The sequence below is a fragment of the Myxocyprinus asiaticus genome, chromosome 3, assembly GCF_019703515.2.
Source record: "Myxocyprinus asiaticus isolate MX2 ecotype Aquarium Trade chromosome 3, UBuf_Myxa_2, whole genome shotgun sequence".
NCBI classification, from domain to species: domain Eukaryota; kingdom Metazoa; phylum Chordata; class Actinopteri; order Cypriniformes; family Catostomidae; genus Myxocyprinus; species Myxocyprinus asiaticus.
The window spans coordinates 25,385,620-25,400,218 of record NC_059346.1 but is presented as its reverse complement, the minus strand read 5'-3'; the positions used below and the strand labels follow the sequence as shown (position 1 = coordinate 25,400,218).

General features: G+C 38.2%; 1 protein-coding gene across 8 annotated transcripts in view; it reads right to left on the bottom strand.

Moving 5' to 3' along the window:
• The window catches only part of LOC127422083 (calcium/calmodulin-dependent protein kinase kinase 1-like), a 192,671-nt gene that overhangs the window by 168,681 nt on the left and 9,391 nt on the right, over positions 1-14,599 (bottom strand). The window contains exon 2 of one of the 8 annotated variants that reach the window (XM_051665449.1): positions 7,445-7,498. The exons of the other annotated variants lie outside the window; for them this stretch is intronic. The gene's annotated coding sequence lies outside the window, so the exon portion shown is untranslated. The remainder of the gene's footprint in view (positions 1-7,444; positions 7,499-14,599) is intronic. 8 annotated transcript variants of the gene reach the window in all.

Here is a 14,599-nt window from a genome sequence, read left to right as displayed (position 1 = left end):
TATATTCTTAATAAATGGTTATGGTTAGGTTTAGGAGTAGGGGTGGGATTAGCGGCTCTAAAATATATAGAAATTAATATACTGTAACAAAAATTATTGTCACTGTACATTAATCTACTTGTTACATCTTTTTATATTGTTAAAAAGTGGCTATGTTGGGGTTGGGGTAGGGTTAAGGGATGTAAAATACCTATAAAACAGTAAAACATTTACAAATATATTTATAATAGATTTGTGTATTCAAATATATTTGTCATGGATTTGTCAATATTTTACAATTCTAAAGCTGTAAATACTTAATGTTTATGTTTGAGATGCTTTCAAACGTCCATATTGAACGTTTTAGTGTCTATTCAAATGTAAAAACATGTACGTTTAAATGTTACAAAAACGTACAAATGGCTATGTATATTAATGAGATCAGGCTGGACATTCAATCTATATATCACTCATAAATGTATAGAATTAGACTAGACCTGTAAGATGGTCAGCTCATGTTATCCTACATTCAGAGATCTTCAACAGAGCCTGTCCACTGATGTTGTTAATAATTGACAGGTATCATCCCTTGCATTTTGTAACTGTCTTTGTGCAACTCACTGATACTGATACCTGACAACATAAAAGTGGCAATAGGCTTTTCCACAGCTCTGCTACACTATACGTCTCCCTAGACACATCTGAAGGTGCCAAAAGGATGGCTTTCAAGTCTTTGCCGATTTGAGTCAGATAAAAGATATTTGATCTCTTCCATTTCCTTTTACACTCAAGTGGGTTAGAGTCACCGTCAAAGTATTCCCACAGTGGCCACCTCAAAACTCATAGATAATCAGGTTGCTGCTTTTTGGCGACACACTTTACAATGTTAAAGTTTCTTTAAGGTGTCAGACCAATGCCAGCTGGATCAAAACATTGCTCTGTTTGTTTGAGAATCCCAATCAGCCTGCCATAGCAACACTGGCTCAACAAATGGTTTGAGTTTGGGGTGGGACTATCTCTCTGTCTGACCAATGGCAAATGAGTGGAAACCTGTGTAATACCAAAATTATTTTTGTAATTTCATTTGCTGACTATAGTGGTGCAGAAATTACACACTTTATCTTTAATGTGTGGATAAAAAAGGCAAAATAGTCCATCTGCCCATGAAAAAACACCAGCTGTGCATTCTTAGCTTGGACACTCTGCCATTACATTTGTAGGTGTACATGATCTATGTCAAGGTTTAACATCATAGGTGGAAGCAGGGTTTGCTGTTCTCCTCAATGAAGCATTTGCTCAAAGTTTCCCTTAAAACGTGTTTACGAGTGTCTGCCACCTGTTGAGGGAAGAATTAGTCTCCAGATTGAGGGCTTAGGGGGTTGTTTATTTCCAAACCCTGTCCTCTAGAGATGTGATTAATTGGTTGGTAAAAACATATCCCTCTCCATAACTCCTGCAGAGAAGACCAGTCTGAGTACACACAGCGAGACGACCAAAGCAATTTTTTTTTTGACTGAGTAAATTTAATCTGAAGTCTAATATGAAAGTCATTGAACGCTGACCACTCTAATAGTTTTGAATACCAAGCACTAAAGTAATTAATTTTACAGTTTTATCTGGCCAACTCATTTAGCAGGAGAATGTCCTTCTCAGAACTAGCTCCCACGGAGGGGCTTGAGTTTCCTTTGGTCCTTAAGTATCCTGTGTCACATACTGAGTGATCCCATTTAGATTACAAAAGAGAAAACAAAAGTCAAACATCTTTCCTTCTAAGTCAAATTCGAAATAATTATGTATAGTACATGGGCACAACAAAAAACATATGCTGTTCTCATATTGATACAGTGGAGTTCATATGCCTGACACCACACCTTTTTTAATTACAAATAAAATAACAAATAATCAAATAATGAGTAAAACGTTAAAATGAAATATGTACATTAAAACATAAAACTTTTGCTTTAATTAAAGCATACATTCTCCACAAGAGACTCCACAAGTTTGTGCAAAACCTGATGATCCCAGCATGATTTGAGAATGTCCCAAAAAGCATATTGTGTGCTTCAGTAGAAGCAAGGAAATCTGACCTTTTGTATAAAGGAGTTAATAAACAAATTTGCTAATTTGATGAATGACCTAAAGTATTGCAGAATCTTAGATGTTTCATTTTCATTTTTCATCGTAACATTTCTCAGACTTGTATATAACCCCGATGTATATGACAAAAATGAGACATGATATACAGTGATGTGAAAAAGTGATTTCTGATTTCATACTAAATTGTTTTAGATCTTCAGACAAGATATAACATAAAACATAGGCAACCTGAGTAAACACAAAATACAGTTTTCAAATATATATATTTTTATTGAAGCAAAAAAGTTATCCAACACCTATATCACCCATGTGAAAAACTAACTGCCCACCTTAAACTTAATAGCTGGTTGTGCCACCTTTAGCAGCAACAACTGCAACCAAACCCTCCCGATAATTGGAGATCAGTCTTTCACAATGCTGTGGTGGAATTTTGTCCCACTCTTCTTTGCAGAACTGCTTTAGTTCAGCCACATTGGAGGGTTTTCCAACATGAACTGCCTGTTTAAGGTCCTAACATAGCATCTCAATCAGGTTCAAGTCAGGACTTTGACTAGTCCACTCCAAAACTTTAATTTTGCTTCTATTGAGCCATTCAGAGGTGGACTTACTCCTATGCTTTGGATCATTGTCTTGCTGCATAATCCAGTTGCACTTGAGCTTCAAGTCACGGACTGATGACCAGATGTTCTCCTTTAGGATTTTCTGGTAGAGAGCAGAATTCATGTTTTCCTCAATTACTGCAAGTCGCCCTGGCCCTGAAGCAGCAAAGCATCCCCATACATCACACTACCACCACTATGCTTGACCATAGGTATGATGTTCTTTTTGTGGAATTCTGTTTGATTTACGCCATATGTAACAGGACCCCTGTCTTCCCAACAGTTCCACTTTGACTCATCAGTCCACAGAACATTCTCCAGAGGGTTTGAGGATCATCAAGGTGTGTTTTGGCAAAATTCAGACAAGCATTAATGTTCTTCTGGGTTAGCAGTGGTTTTCGCCTCGCCACTCTTCCATGGATGCCATTTTTGGCCAGTGTCTTACTGATAGTGAATAGTGACCTTTATTGATGCGAGAGAGGCCTGCAGTTCCTTGGATGTTGTCCTTGTCTTTTTTTGACTTCCTGAATGAGTCATCACTGTGCTCTTGGAGGAAATTTGGAAGGTCAGCCACTTCTGGGAAGGTTCATTATTGTTCCAATTTTCTCCATTTGGAGATAATGGCTCTCACTGTGGTTCTTTGGAGTCCCAGAGCATTTGAAATAGCTTTGTAACCCTTCCCAGACTGATGTATTTCAATCACCTTTTTCCTAATCATTTCTGGAATTTCTTTCAACCTTGGCATAGTGTGCTACTGGGTGAGACCTTTTAGCCAACTTCATGCTGCTGAAAAAGTTCTATTTTGGTGTTGATTTGATTGAACAGGGCTGGCAGTAATCAAGCCTGGGTGTGTCTAGTCCAGCTGAACCCCATTATGGATGTAGTTTCATAGATTTGAGGATTTAGTAACTAAGGGGGCAAATACTTTTTCATACAGGCACAGTTGGTATTGGATAACTTTTTTGCTTCAATAAATAATATTATCATTTAAAAACTTTATTTTGTGTTTACTCAGATTGCCTTTGTTTTATGTTAGATTTTGTTTGAATTTTTGAAACAATTTAGTTTGAGATATACACAAAAAGAGAAGAAATCACTTTTTCACATCACTGTAAGATATGGGGCTAATCAGAGGGCTCTATAAGTCACAGACGATCGAATGACAGATTTTCACATTGAACAATGAGAATGGGACACGAGCAAGAGCCATCTGCTCCTTCAGTTGGCTCACCTGTCACAGAGCACAACAACAATCTGTAGATCACTCTGTCTTAATCAGCAAGCAGCCATATAAACCAAGGCTTTCTAAATCAGAGTAGTTCATTGTACTTGCTGTTACAAGTACAATGGCTACTTACCAAGGGTTCATGTTTGACTCTAATGGTGTTTTCAGACCTGTAGCTTGTTTGATTTGTTCCGAAACAGAGACAAAAATTGTTGCAATGTTGCATTTCCTCTGGGTTCGGTTCGCTTTCACAAGGCAACATTTCAAAATGGACCACAACTGTGTCAATAAAAGTCACAAGTAAGCAAACTGTCCCATTAATGGTCAGAATGTTTGTGCGCTGTTCCGGGATTTAACACATCCATTGATATAGGGCCGCTTAAAATTATATACCTGTAAAAGAAAATTCACCGTAACACATTTTCAAGTGATATTTATGTCACGCTTATGCAAAACGTCACCGCATGGTGCCTGTTTTGATGATGATGATGATGAATTACAGTGAAGTGCTGACCTACAGATGTCTTCTCCAAAGATCCATCAGGTATGTTCATGGGTTTTATAGGGAAATTGTTTGGTTTGTTGGTCTGTTGGGTTGGACTGCATTCTCACCACAAGCGAACCGTTCCAGGGTTCATTTGCAATCAGTCTGAGACCACCTCATCTAGGGGGTCTCAGACTGATTGTTTTGGTGCGGATTTGAGTGTGATTGCTGTGTTCATATATGTCTTAATGAACCGAAATAAGGGAGAAAACACACCAGGTTCCGAAATAAAAACGAACCAGGTGTGAAAACGCCTTAAATTTAAAAGATCACTGCTGTGGTGTTGTCCTACTATCACTGTGTGTAGCATCCTTGATGAATCAATACCAAATCATATGAACTGACTTCATGCATTGTCATGTAATGTATATTAAAACACTAAAAACTGTCAGAAATCCGATTGTTACAAAAACTAAAAAATGCAAGAGAACTTAAAATCATCATGTTAAAATGTAAAAAGACATGCACACAAGACATGTACACATTGAATAAGCTACCTGATTGCTGATAAAGGCGTTTACATGCAAAAAGAAAAAAGAATTATTAGTGTGGACATTACATAAAACCAATTTGTTAAGCTTTTTAAGGGCATATGGTTTATCAGGTTAAAATTCAAAAATGAAATCTGTGCAAGCCATATGATATCGAGAAACGTGACCCAACATGCTACACTTACACTCCCTGAAGCCACTGTATCCTTTTTCCTGTTCATTTGTATTTTCAATGTTGCTTCTGCATATTAAAACAGATCTGGCTTACAACTTACTTGACTTCACCTCAAACTAGTTTTAAAACATTATTTTAGCAGATAAATGAGGCTACCTAATAACCAAAACATCATTAGCATACTGAATATCTCACCAGCCCTATCCTTCAATTCATCTCTCTCTCTCTCTCTCTCCCTCCCTCTCTCTCATGCATGCATAATGATGATGAATATTTGGGGGAATCCTCAGGCTGAGGGATTAGCATTAGCAATGTGTTAAAATTCAAATGTTTCCACAGACCTCAGATGCCTTTTTCTCTCTCTCTCTCTTTAGTGGAAGCTCAGAAGAGCCTAAAGAAATGTCTAGTGGGGAGCAGTCCTGATAACTGGCTTCCTAACTCCAGACATAGACAAAAAAACACTGCCAATAAGTTCAGATGAAAGTGGTTCTCTCTGAGGTTCACATCTGTCTTGCATCACAGAGAATCTGATACAAACACTGTTTTTTGTTTTGATACACTGTTCAACTCACACATTACGCCATTTTAAAAGCACTACACAGCACTAGTGCCCGACCAATATATCGGTCGGCCGATATTAGCCTTTCACCAATATATCGGTATCTGCGTATATGTTTACCGATATGTGCAGATATGAAGATTTTTTTCAGAACATATAATGCAGAAAACAATGTTTTAGAATTGGTGTCATTATGTAGTTTGTCCAGCAGAGCATGCTCCGACTACATTGTTTACAGAGCTGACTCTGAACTGATGGTGGCTCTGCAGACAGGGCGGAGTTGAGCGGTGTCTTTTCGGTAAGCTGCTAACTAGTTTGTGAAATACATACTGGAAAGTTGATAAACAATGACCCCATCATTTTCCCTTTTCAATATAACTAATATAACGTTAACCCTGTCCGACAACCATGTCACTCATGTTTAATCACAACTGTTTGCTATGTTAGCCAGCTATAGTTTGTCAGTGCAGTCAGTAATGTAGCAGATTGAAAGGTAAACATCAGAGCATCTTTTTGCAGCTCATCAGACAATGGTGCGGTGGTGGATTGTGTCTGCTGAGTGCTGATATCACGCTACGTTGTTACCTAGTTGGTGAGACGCAATGCTGGAAAGTAAATAATGTCCATCTTTTACTCTCCGTGACAACAAGCTTATAGCTAACTAGCTAACCACGTAGCTACTTTCATTGCTTGTCAGCTGAGTGGAAGCTAATGTGTAAACATGTATTCACCAAATTGTTTTGTTCAGGACTCACAGTCTGGTACGCCCTTCAACCGAACAATTCCAGTCGTTGCATTTATAAAATGTAATATTTAAAAGTCTGGTTTTCCACCGTTGAAAGTTTCCCCTGACCTTGTATAGCAGAATACAGTGTAACACCACTGTTTTTCTCTTGTTTCAGCAGGTGTAAATGCTTCTCTTTTTTTTTTTTTTACAATCTGCCCCTAATTGACTGGCAGTATTAATATAGTCAGCATTTGACTGATACTAAACATAGAGTACTGATGTTTATTTAGCTATTTATTGTATTTTTATTTATTCTTTATTTAAATGGTCAGCAATTGACATACTAAACAGTACTGATGTGTATTTAGCTATTTATTGTACTTTTGTTTAATCTTTATTTTAATGGTCAGCAATTGACTGATACTAAACATACAGTACTGATGTTTATTTAGCTATTTATTTTATTTTTATTTATTCTTTATTTGAATGGTCAGCAATTGACTGATACTAAACATACAGTACTGATATTTATTTAGCCATTTATTTTATTTTTATTAATTCTTTATTTAAATGGTCAGCAATTGACTGATACTAAACATACAGTACTGATGTTTATTTAGCTATTTATTTTAATTATTCTTTATTTAAATGGTCAGCAACTGGCTGATACTGAACATACAGTACTGACGTTTTTTTAAGCTATTTATTGTATTTTTATTTATTCTTTATTTTCTCAGCATTCATTTCTAGAATTTGTTTACAATGTATAATAATAAAGTCAAATATTATTTGAAAAAATATTTAAGAAAGCAGCCTTCTAAGTACCTTTACATAGTCATATCAGTGCAAAATCAGTGAACAATCCACATAGAAAATGTCTGTTTTCATTCCAGCTCAAAAATTAACTATATCTGCTACCATATCGGTAATCGGTGAATTTCCCCCTCTAAAATCGGTATCGGTCTCAAAAATCCCATATCGGTCGGGCTCTACACAGCACCACCCAGAACTAGATTTTGTTTATCTTTCAATGATATTTTATGCTTACCTGCCAAATTCAGTACAGTATATTGTAGGAAGAATGGAGTGCTGGAATACATATCTTAAAAAAAAAAAAAATGGAACAACATTCATTCTAACTCTCGAAAAATTGCTTAAAAGGGTGATTCATTTTAGAGGAACCATAATTTTGACCAAAAAGCCATTGTTGCAAAGTACATTTTAAATGTAGAACTAAATGTATAAATTTAGAACTAAAGCACAGTAAAAATCTAAAAATAATCACATTTTCCACACTGTCTTACACTAAATGAGCACAAGGAAGAACTGTAATTATTTTCATTTATATGCATAAATATACCAATAAATAGTAAATATGTAAGTAAATATTAAAACCTTTAAACACATGTAAAATGCCATGCAGGGACATCGGGGAACATTTCCTGAGTGATGCCGCAAACAAATAGATGAATCAGATTTATTGAATTAGACCATTTGAACTAATTCACTGACATGAATCAAACTCACCAACTCTAACAGCATTTTTGCAATTTTTTAGTTTAAATCAGAGACGCTATTACAGCATCTCTGTCTAACACTTCTGCAAGTTGCAAGACAAGAAAGGATGAAACTAATCTAATGCTACAGTCATCTTACTGGGCTAGCCAAACAAAAAGTGCATTAAAATCACTGTGATGTTCACAATGTTGCAAATTTTTATATTGGCAGAAAATATTTGCGAAAATATTGTGAATATATTCAATATATTACCCAGCCCAAGCAGAGAGAAAGAGAGACAAGGGGATTGTGCCCTCAGACACACAGAGGGAATCATTTATGGGATCAGAGCGTCTGAGAGCAGAGCATGGCAGTAAGCATGAGCACCCGGCGGGGGGTAGGAACAAAAACTGAATCTGTGGCCTTTTCAAGGGCCTGGGATTCAGTCTCACTGCTAACTGAAAACCACTAGGTTAAGCTTTGGCTCTGAACAAGCACAATTATAGAATGATTTCACATGACTGCTTGGGGAGGTAAAATATCCTGTTAGCTTCAAACTGCAAAATCAAGATAATTCAACATAACTGAACAATTTAAGATAAGATATTTAAGCTTATTTAACATATCTGTCAATTTTTCCAAAGAATGCTTGGACAAGCCTTATATTAAGACAGAAAAAATATATCGTGGACTATAAGACATTGGCACACACGCACTGTGGCTGAGTGGATTATTTCATATGTATAATGGGGAAACACACCCAAGCGTCACTGAACCAAATAAACTGGAAGCAACATCAACAGACCACGAATTTCCAGGAATCCCTTATTCCATAGAGGAGCCTGGGGAGGAATAATACTATTATGACAAGACAAGGTGCTGAATAAGAACAAGGAGATGGTCTCAATAGTTTTGCAATATTAAAAACCTCTGAACAGGGTCCTTTGGGTTGCGTAAGGGGAGGGTTGTTGTAATGCTAATTGGCCATATCAATTCTAATTTTCAAAATCATAATTATCCTAAGTAGTTCTGGTACTGGATACTGATTAGGAAATACAGCATTCCAGCCATGCTGAAATATTCAATATAGTAACACAGCTCTGATGCGAAACACCTGTTCACCAAGCTACTGTATAAATTACTGCACAACATTCATATGAACATTTTTTATTGATTACATGTCAGTATCTTGCAGTGCAAGGATGGCACTTAATGCTTAAAGGAACAGTTCACCCAAAAATAATATTCTCTCATCATTTGGCCACCCTCGTGTTATCCCAGATGTGTATGACTTTTCCTTCTGCAGAACACAAACAAAGATTTTTAGAATATCACAGCTCTGTAGATCCATACAATGCAAGTGAATGGTGATCAAAACCTTTAAGCTCCAAAAATAGCATAAAAGTAATCCATATGACTCCAGTGTTTTAATCCATGTCTTCCAATCATGTTTCAAGCTCAATTACACTTCCTAGCACCATCAAGCACACTGCATATGCAATTATTTACTGTTTGTATACCATTTGTTTAAAAGCAATAAGGAACTTGAAGCTGTGATATATTGTGAATACAGTAGCTTAAAGGCATTGTTAGATACAACATGCAGCATCATAATTTATTACTTAAATAAGCCAGTACATTACGTAACCTAACTGTTCATACCTACCTCTACATTGTTTGGAAATTAAGGTACTTCTGGGCCCATGGGCTCGCTGTTCTGTGGAGGCCCCTTTCTAGTTGTTTGCTGGTGTTGGTGGAACTGCTGTGTGTTGAACATGCACTACATGGATGCCTTTCACGGTTGCGTCTCCTTGTCAACAACTCCCGCTGAAAGTGAGTAGACAAGCTCCGCACACGAACATGGATAGGGAAAAATGGGGTGGTGGACGCCACGAGCTGGGCCCCTGGGGTTCAGCCTGTGTAAGCCAGTGCGTTAATGTACCCCTGACTGTGTTTACTTTTTGTGTCACTAACATTACTAACATGCTGGAAGGAGCATATCATTGGTTTGACAAGCTAAACTAATACACCTCTTCACTGAACAAGCAGCGAAGATCAGGATCTGCTGACCAACTGAAGGAGAGGATGTCGTTCGTTTACTATGGTAATCTCGTTCAACAAGAAGAGAAAGTGGCTGGATGATTATGATTAAAAGCGACTGATGACATTACAATGACATAAATTAATCACTTATAAATATTTTTAGGCTATTATTGTTGTCTTTTTGTACAAAATATTCCTATGCTTTGTTTTCATTTATGGGGAAAACCCTTATGATGCACAAACACTATAATAAATTATCTTAGTAGATTTGTAGATATGCAAATTTAAATAAAGTATAATTAGACTTGTTTCGGTTGTGAACGACTCACTACTTAGCAATGGTTTGATGACTCACTCAAAACATAACACATAAATGACGTTCATTTGTTGCCACCTACTGGTTAAGGTGTGATTTACAAAAATTGTAACTGAACTAATCAGTGAACAAATTTGAATGACAGACAGAAAAACAATCTAATTGAGTTAATTCACTCTACTAAATAAATGTGACATTTACTGTAGTAATAAGTTTTTGTGGTGTTTGATATAACTTTAGAACTATAGAAGTTGTGAAATGACTGATTGAAGTTTTATAATTTTTGTTAATAAATGGAGAACAAAAATGAATAAGGACAGATGAAACATTCTTCCAATAAATGAAACATTCTTCCAATAAACAGTTACAAAAGACAATCTGTATTCTTCAAGTGATTTCAGTTATTTCCTTTATGTCAGAGTTTTTGGCCTTGTTGTGTTATGTTTTTGCCACTAGGGGCCCTCATTGTATGTATTTTGGTAGTTTCCCGCCTGCCCGACGTGTAACCTGGGTAAAGTGTCACATCGCTCACCTCAGGGGTTGCTCCATCCTCTATCCATTCCCCATTGGCCCTGGTCTCACCTCTCCATGGACTTCATTACAGGGCTTCCACAGTCCCAAGGTAACACCGCTATTCTGGTCATTATCAACAGATTCTCTAAAGCTGGCAGATTTATTCCCTTGCCCAAGTTACCTACTGACAAGGAAACTGCTGAACTTGTTATTAACCATGTGTCCCAAGGTTTTGGTATTCCCCAGGACATTGTTTCAGACCATGGCCCTCAGTTTCCCTCCCAGTTTTGGAAAGCATTCTGCCAGCTGTTAGGGTCGACGGTGAGTTTGTCTTCAGGTTTACACCCGCAGTCCAGTGGACAGATGGATAGGGTGAACCAGGAGCTGGAGACCACCCTGAGGTGCATGGCTGCCAGCAACCCGTCCACATGGTCCTCCTTCATCGTATAGGCTGAGTATGCTCACAACACTCTGCGTTCGTCGGCTACTGGGATGTCTCCTTTCAAGTGTCAGTTTTGCTTTGCTCCTCCGTTGTTCCCAGATCAGGAGGCTGAAGTTGGAGTTCCTTTGGCTCAGAGGTTCATCAGACGCTGCAGGCTAACCTGGAGGAAGGCTCGACTCAAGCTTCAGCCAGCATCTCAGCAATACCAATGTCAGGCCAACCAACACCGCCGACCCGCCACCACCCTGCACCCCGGCTAGAGAGTTTGGCTCTCTACTAAGAAACTGCCTCTGTGAGTTGAGTCCCTTAAACTGTCCCAGAGGTTCATTGGTCCCTTCAGAATCGCCAGGAGAGTAAACCCTGTCTCTTACATTTGTATTTACCCAGGTCATTGAGAATTAATCCCACATTCCATGTCTCATTGCTTAAACCTGCTTTGTCTTCTCCCTTTGTCCCGGCAGGCAGACCTTCCCCTCTCCCTTGTATTATCGGAGGCCGGCAGGCTTATACGTTTCACTGGATACTGGACGCCCATCGGATGCAGTGATCTTTGCAGTATCTGATTGACTGGGAAGGCTACGGCCCAGAGGTGTGCTCCTGGGTTCCTGCCAGGGATATCTTGGACCCCAAGTTAATTAGGGAGTTCCACGCTCATCAACCCGATCGTCCTAGAAGGAATGTCAGGAGCCGTTCCTAGAAGGGGGGATCCTGTCAGTTTTTGGCCTTGTTGTGTTATGTTTTTAACACGAGGGGCCCTCAGTGTGTGTATTTTGGTATTTCCCACCATTTGTAATTATGTTATCTGTTGCACATGTGTGTTGTTTTCCCCTGTGTATTTTAGTTGCTCAGTTTCACGATTTCTCCGCTTGGTGTTTGAATGTTGTAAGCCTTCTGCCCTAGTCTACCTCATGCTTAGTAAGATCTCTTGTTTCTACCATTTTTGTGGAATTACCCATTGGATTTACTTGATGATTTTTTGGTATTTTCCATTGTGGCTTTATCTTGTTTTGAATCTTTTGCCTTTTGAACTTGCTTTTGTGGATTTACCTTTTTGGACTTTTGTTTTTGTAAACTGCCTTTTTATGCTTGCCATTTGGATTTACCTTTTTGAACTGAGTCTTTTTGTAAGTGAAAACTAGGTTTTTGCTTAATTTTTTTGTTAAACTACTACACTGGATTTAGTGCTGTGTTTGTCTTCCATTCTACATTCACCACCTGTACCATGGCTCATGGAGTAAGAGTCTGCTTCCCATACTGGAGACCTGAGTTCAAGTCCAGTCCTTGACACTTTATAAATGTTTATTTTAGAAAATGACAATATTCTGAATGAATATTAGCTGGCTAGCTTAAATGATGTAAAAACATAGTTTAAAAAACAAAACATCATCTATGCAAAATACATAAAATACACACATCTTGTGTCATAGTGACAAGTGTCATTGGAGGCTAAGATTGAAATCCTGGAATCTTTCAATTGTTTTTTTTTTTTTTAAGTATTCAAATTTGGGAACAATTATTCCCATGGTTCCTGTCTCAGTATCTTCGCCGTCCAATCACTGATTTTATTTCTGAAAACTGGCAGATACTCATGACAAAATAAGCTAAAAGCACATATAATTGGTTAAGGGGTTACTGAGCTTGAATAATAAATGTATCTTCATCATTGTCATCCTCCATTTGCCTGAGCGGAGCCAGAGAGGATACCCCGGAAGATTACCACAAGTGTTGGCTTACTGCTTCAAACTGAAAACTGAGGTGATCTTTCGAGGTAAGACAAGTTATTTAACGTGTTGTCAATATTGTCAATTGAAAGTCAAAACATTTTAGTTATGAAGCATTTATTTGTAGGAGTAACACTAGTTATTTCTGGAAAAACTGACATGACCGTCGGTGTTCATTGGACAGGCAGTTAGCCTGTTTCTGTGAAACTTGCTAAATAAACATTAGCTAGCAATACTATGTACATTTTCTAGCTAAATATCAATAACTTTTTTTGGCCAATTTTGTCACTTGTGGAAGATAGCCAAACCTTTTTAGTTACAAAGCATTTATTTGAATGAGTAGTGCTAGCTAGTTTTTTTCTGGAAAAATTGACGTGACCGTCATCGGCGAGCCTTTTTTTATATCAACCTTTTTTTTGGCAGTTTCTGTGAAACTTGCTAAATAAACATTAGCTAGCAATACTATGTTACATTTTAGCTAAATATCAATAACTTTTTTGGCCAATTTTGTCACTTGTGAAAAATCCGCCTGAAGTAATGTGAGGCAGTGAGCAGACACTCTTCAGACCTGTCTGGAAACTGGCCTGCTAGTTAGATAAGTTATCTAGCTTGTTGATTTTCCCATGTTATAAAAAAAAATGGTAGATAGAGGAGGAGGCAGCTGACTGCTGATGAGCTTAGGTACATAGCAGAGGAGGACGTGGCTCATGAGGGCATGAGCACACAGGAGGAAGATCTGCTGGACCAGGAACTACTGCAGGAAGACGCGGACCACGAGGAGATGGAGGATGAGAGGGAACCTGATCCCCAGCCAAGACCATCAACTGTGTATGTATGAATGTGTATGTATTGTTTGTTTCTATTTCTCATATGACTGATACTCACAGTAACACTAACACTGTTACTCGTATTATTTTGGATATGGCTAGCCATTCTCGCACAGGTCCCAAGTCAGCTAGAAAGCGTAAATGCTTCCCTGACTCTGTTTCTTATCCCTCGTACTCTGACATCAATTCACAGGCACCAAAACCTCTCCCATTTAAGCCTAGCCGTCCATTCGGTATTGACTTAGGTAGCATGCGTCAGGCTGTGCAGTCAACCTCCAATATGATGTTGCGAGAAATTGACTTTTTCATGCTGTTTTTTTACTCAGGCTGTAGTTGCTGAGATATGCAGCTTTACAAACCATCAGGGGTGGAAGCTCGTCCTAAACTGTCCATCATATTCCAGCTACCAAGGAGCTTGGATGGAGGTGACCCCTGATGAATTTTACAAATTTCTTGGGTTGCTCATTTACACGGGGTTTTCAATTCTCCCTGATTCCCATTGTCATTGTGGAACCAAGTCACTTCAGGGCACGTGGGCAAGGGGATTTATGTCGCGTGACCGCTACAAGGCTCTTTTAGCAGCTCTACATGTTGTAGACCCTACCACAGAGGATAATCAGGATCGCCTTAGGAAGTTGCGTTATCTTATGGACCACCTCAAACAAAAATGCCAGCAGCTCTAATGAAAATCTCACAAATAGATGAACGTATGGTCAAGTCTAAAGCTCGGTCAGGATTTAAACAATACATGAAGGGCAAGCCTACTCAGTGGGGTTTTAAATTATGGGTAATTGCAACATCAGACTCGGGGTATAATCTCGACTTTAATGTTTACACAGGTAGT